We start from the raw sequence: 5,636 nt of genomic DNA on the forward strand, positions 1-5,636 counted from the left end.
GAATTTGTAGTGAAAGCATCACTAGCCAAGAGAAGACGGCATAAGAAGGCTAGAAAACTCCTGAGCTTACAACAATTTGATTTTTCTTTAAAATTCAAACTTCGATCGATTTGAAGTTTGTCAAGTTTTTCCTTTTATCAATTTCTATTTTGGAACTAGTTTATATGTTTATCTGTATCCGGCTCTTCGGTGTGAATTTAAGATTTTAAGGCTTTAATCTACTACTACTTTAATCGAAAGATGACTGGATCTTTCGAGAAATATGTACATGGAGAATCACTCATCACGGAAACTTTCATGCGTGTTTCCTCAAAATAGCGTTTCATGCGTTCGTACCTCTTTGTTTCTAAGAACTTGAAATACTTATATCTTACTCAATATAAAAGAGTTGTTGACATTCTTAACAAGTAGAGGCACATTTTTCGAGGATGATCATAATTGGTTGGTTTTTGATTTTCAAATTTAAAATGGTCTACATTTTATTGAGTCTATCATAGCAGTTTGATCATTCAACTATAATACTAGCCATAGGAGATTGTCGAATGGTAAGTGGTAGTTGTAAAATGAACTTTATGAAGCTCCCCAAGCAACCAAAAGTCTCGTTAAGAAGGTCGAACACAGCTTAATCAGCATAATCATTGTGCTGAAGTTCGTTTTATTCAGCCCAAAATTTAAGTTCTTATTGAAACTTTGAAGTTCCATTACTGATTTGAACGGCCTTCTATTCAGCCCACAAGTAAACGTTTAATCAGCAAAAACAAAAAATAATTCTCCTCTCCTCTCTTACCAGCCCATGTGGTGCTGCCGGTTTCTCGGCATCCAGCTTTAATCCTCCCATCACCTCCCTCAATTGATCTTACTTAATTGCTTTGTTTTTAACTTTGTTCGAAACATGCTGGCACGCACGCCAGTTCTGCTACGCAATTATTTGATTCGCTTACTCAAGCAATCAAACAACCTAATGGAAAAAATTAGTCCTTATACCAGATTTGAACCCGATCCTCCGAGATGATAGCCAAACACGCTGCCACGACGCCACGCCTAGATGTTGCCTTGCGGGCAGCTAAAATTCGAAGTGGTTATAAGCTTTCCTAGATACCCGCAAGGGCAGCCAGCGGCCAGCAGCAAAGACGCATGTTGATTATTACTAAGAACAATTACGAAACGGCATATAAATCAATCATCGGTTAAAATAATATCGGTTTAAAAAAATGGAATTCCATGTTTATAACTGTTAAGCATAAAATTATACAAATTCTTGAGTTTATCTTGATATTTATTTAATAAATTGCTTCAACTGACTTTCTATGTGTGATAAATTCGTGGTAAGTAAATACAGTTGGACGAAATTTTATAAAAACAAAATATTTAGGGGAGAATGAGGATACTTGATCCCCGGGGATACTTGATTCCTTAGCTATATCTCGAAACTGGAATGTCTTACAAAGATCAAATGTTCTAGAAAAATGTGCCAAAATGAGCAAAATAACAATTTTTGTAGTTTAAAATTTTGTAACAAAATAATTGTTTGAGTAATTGAACTTTGTTTGAAAAATTTCACAAAATGTAACCAGAAGATCTTTTTTCATAACTTTAAAATGTTCCTTACATGGAAAAATTATGAAAAAAATATTTGTTCCAATATATCAATCGTTCGAGCGTAAAATGAACTTCATAATGCCATATTTTCAAAGCAATGGAAAACTCTCAACTTTTTTCAGGAAAAGTTTTCTAAAATGTTGATTATGGGTACAATTGATCCCCTTGAGTTGGGTACAATTGATCCCCCTTCCAAACGGCATATTCTTCTTCTGAATTGATCGTTATGATTGCTGATTACGAAATTACTAATATTTATCCAAAAACTAATATTTATCAAACAATTGTCTGAAGAAAAGAGCAAAAATAATTAATTTTCTCTTAATTACAAAAAATAGCGCCTTTAAGTATGCAATGTTATTAGCGTTGAGACAAAGTTATAGAATTTTCTTCTTATGTCTGCTATAAATTGTGAAATGAGAACAAACATGACCAAAATAGTCAACTAACAATCTATCTTGGGGTTTTGTTTGATTTTTATACGAGGATTAGGGCTTCCTGAATAAAAGATCAAGTCTCCTTCAATAGGGGATCAAGTCTCCCCTAACTTCAGAAAAATCGCAATTTATTTACTCCCACGAAAATGCTTCTAGTTCATCTACGGGTTCAAGTATCGCTCTAATCTTTGGAGCATAGAAACTTGAAGTTACAAGCTGTCAGAAAATGTCAAAGGCGACGAGTTGCTAAATTTTTCCAAAAAGATATGGTGAAAATAAGAAAAGGGGATCAAGTATCCCCACTCTCCCCTACTCTTTTCAAAAACAATCATTTGCGAGTTAGCTTTAAGTTGTTCTGAACTTCTGAGTTGAAATTTCAAAATAAATTATACATTTCAACAATTTCCAAGCTCCAAAAATGATTTAGGGGAGATGAGGGCATAACGAGCACCCGAGGCATAATGAGAACTACGCTTTTCTACGAAAGTGCGTATTTTCTTAAATAAATTTTCATGAGGATTTGTTTCGTACTTCCTATAGTATTAATTTTTCACAAAAAAAGGAATCTCCTTATCATTTTTACAGAGATATTTAAAAAAAACTAGCTTGGTTCTCAAGTTACGAAAATATTATAATTTTTGAGCACCACGAAATAAGCTCTTATGATCTTAAAATAACCTTGATCTATAATGTACGCACTGCAACATGATGTACACATTGTTTCTCATTTTTCATTTTCATAAAATTTTTGATTTTTCACTTTTATCAATTTTAAAACACGTTTTTACTTAAATTTGTTGACTAGGGGCATATAGAGCACCATATTATCGAGGCATAATGAGCATTTTCTGCCGTAGAATCTAGCAGCGAATTAAAATTGATTTATAGCGCCACACCTTGACTAGTTTTCATCCGACAATTCAGCCTATTGGTAAGGTGTCGGAGAGGTAATCAAAAGACTAGAGTTAGATTTCTGTTCAAGGTGATTTTTTTCCATTCACAATTCATGATCGATTTTTTTATTGTTACATTATACGGCTAGCAGCATCATCCTCCGAACAAAGCACTTAATGTATGAGCGTGCGTGAATTGTTTGTATTCTACAAACAGACCTAGATGATTTTGTTATTGCTTTGTATGATGAATCTACGACTCACCTGACTTCATCGAAATGAATTCGCTGCTAGATTCCCCGGCAAAAACGCACATCTTGCTCTGATTAATGGTGCTCATACTGCCTCAGGGGGGGTTCTCATTATGCCTCCACAGTGGCTGGTTTTCAGCTTTTGGCAAAATTTTTTAAAATGCATTTTTTAACGTTTTCATCTAGTTTTTCACGTTTCAGCCCGTTAGGGAATAGGCTTTTCAAGTGTCTGAACACGAAACAATAATGTAACCTCCATATTATAGCTATTTTCTATGGTTAAATAACCGTTTTCCTTAAGGTGGCCATTATGCCCCCATCTCCCCTATTTATTATTTGCCCTTTTGTGATGTTCGTTCACATTTCATATTCATGAAATGGCGGACATGTCTCAAAAAAGGCTATTTGAGGAACTTTCTGGAACTTGAAGTTCACAGAAGGCTATTTGAGGAACATTTTGTAGCTTTCATGCTCATATTCGAGAAAATTCGGTAGCAATTCCCTTTGGAACCTTAATTCAGCGAAATTCGAACTTTGGAGGCACGAGTTTAAGTAGATATGAGACTTTTGGTTGCTTGGGTCGTAAGAAACTGTAAGAATGTAATGGGATGAAGTTTGCGTAGTTAAGCATCTCCCGGAAGTAACGGAAAAGGCATTTGTTATTGCTTTTTGGGAATCATGCGCCAGAATTGATGGTACGGCCAATTTCTTATGCATTTTTAAAATCGGAGATTTGATTCTTTAAAAAAGTATTCAAAGAAAAAGTTTCAAATATTTATTTTGTACCAAATACAGTTAAAGCTATGAATTGTCATCAGACATAGAGAATTACAGACAAACACTAAAAGTTGGATGTTTGAAATGAATTGAATAATGCAGGAATAAGGAATTGTGCAGGGTGAGAACTTCTTGTTAATTGAAATAATAATAGCACGGTTAATATATACGAATACTGTAATCTTCGTTTGTGCTTAAACCCCTCTCCCAACCAAAATTGTTTTGCTAGGATGCAGAGGTAACCTCGATCCTTTTCTCTTTTTTTCCAATCTATCCATTGACTACTAGGACTTGGCCGGCGCCGTTATTGGCGTTAAAAGAGAGAACATTAGTTTTGTGCTGTGTGAATGAGCTGCTAATCCCAAGCTCCATTCATTTGACATATGAACAAATTTGATGGCCTCAGTCAATCACGGAGTAGCAACCATTGGCGATGTGGCACGCTCGGCCATATTGAACCATAAATGCTTGAAAAATAACCATAATGGCAGTTTTGTGGGTTAAGTCGTTTTATGAGTTTTCAGTGAAAACTCATTAAATGAGATTCCGAGGAGAACTTGGATTATGGTTATTTTTCAAACATGTTTGAAATAAGTGAAAATTGGCAGAAATTCGTCGGAAAAAGAACTTTATAGATGTAAAATGACAAGAATCATTTCGTGGTTGTTCTAAAAAGCTTTTATTTCACAATATATTACGAATATATGAACATCCAAATATACAAGAAAAAAATTGTTCTTAACCTAACCGGCATTTCCACTGTTGGATGTTGGCAATAAAGATACTCAAACTATTTTCACCAACTGAGAGGAATTGTTGCGCTTTGATTTCGTTTGTTAACCTCTTCGAACACCATTTCCGGATTAAGCGCTGGTGTTTCATTCCCAATGAGCGCGCAGCACCCGATCCTGTAGCCCGTAGTGTTTTGTTTCTACTTGCAGCTTTAAGAATCTGACAGATTCGCTGGGCAAGTGGAAGTGCTCCTCTTCTCATTACTGCAATAAAAAGGAAAACAGGAAATTGTTAGTGTCCGATTCCGTATCTCGTCCCGGTGTTTCGGCAACCTTCACTATTGGAATTCACTCCCCGAACGGCTAACGTTTATACAGCTGTGGTCTGCTCCTGCAAATCTTTTACTGTAAGCTCCTGATCCGGATCCTATGAAACAGCCTGTGGTCCAGCACAACGGGAAATTGGAAGATGTTTCGTCCTCTTTGAATGGAAAAATGTACTAATATTCAGTCGATTCGACACACAGCGGAAAAAAATAAACAAGTTAAACGCGCGTCCAAAGATGGCTACTGTTTTTTCATTGATTTTACGGTTGAAATTTAACCATTTTCGAAATTTTTTGTCAGAACTTCCGTCATGCTTGAAATTGAACCATACTTCACGGTTAAAAAACAACAATTATCGCAGTTCTTTTCAAAATCTCAAAAAATGGTTCAACAAAAACCATTAATGGTTGCAAAAATATGAGCGTGTGGAACTTGTTATACTGAGCCACGCCAGCGATCGTGGAACTCGAAGTGATTGTTAACATAATATGTTTTTGGAACAAGCAATTCATAAATTTTCTACAACCATGCATTTCGAGTTATACGGTTCAAGGTGGATGTGAGTAGTTAATCAAGCTAAGCTAAGCTAAGCTATCAATTTCTATTTTGGAACTAGAACCA

At 35.5% G+C, this 5,636-nt stretch overlaps 1 long non-coding RNA gene across 1 annotated transcript; it reads right to left on the reverse strand.

The window, feature by feature from the left end:
• Positions 1-4,612: 4,612 nt before the first annotated feature.
• LOC129758491 (uncharacterized) lies at positions 4,613-5,339 on the reverse strand. The gene is made up of 2 exons (XR_008740000.1): positions 5,022-5,339; positions 4,613-4,952 (listed from the first exon to the last, which is right to left on the reverse strand). It is a non-coding gene; the product is annotated as an uncharacterized LOC129758491 (long non-coding RNA).
• Positions 5,340-5,636: the final 297 nt, after the last annotated feature.

Source organism: Uranotaenia lowii, chromosome 3, assembly GCF_029784155.1.
Source record: "Uranotaenia lowii strain MFRU-FL chromosome 3, ASM2978415v1, whole genome shotgun sequence".
NCBI classification, from domain to species: domain Eukaryota; kingdom Metazoa; phylum Arthropoda; class Insecta; order Diptera; family Culicidae; genus Uranotaenia; species Uranotaenia lowii.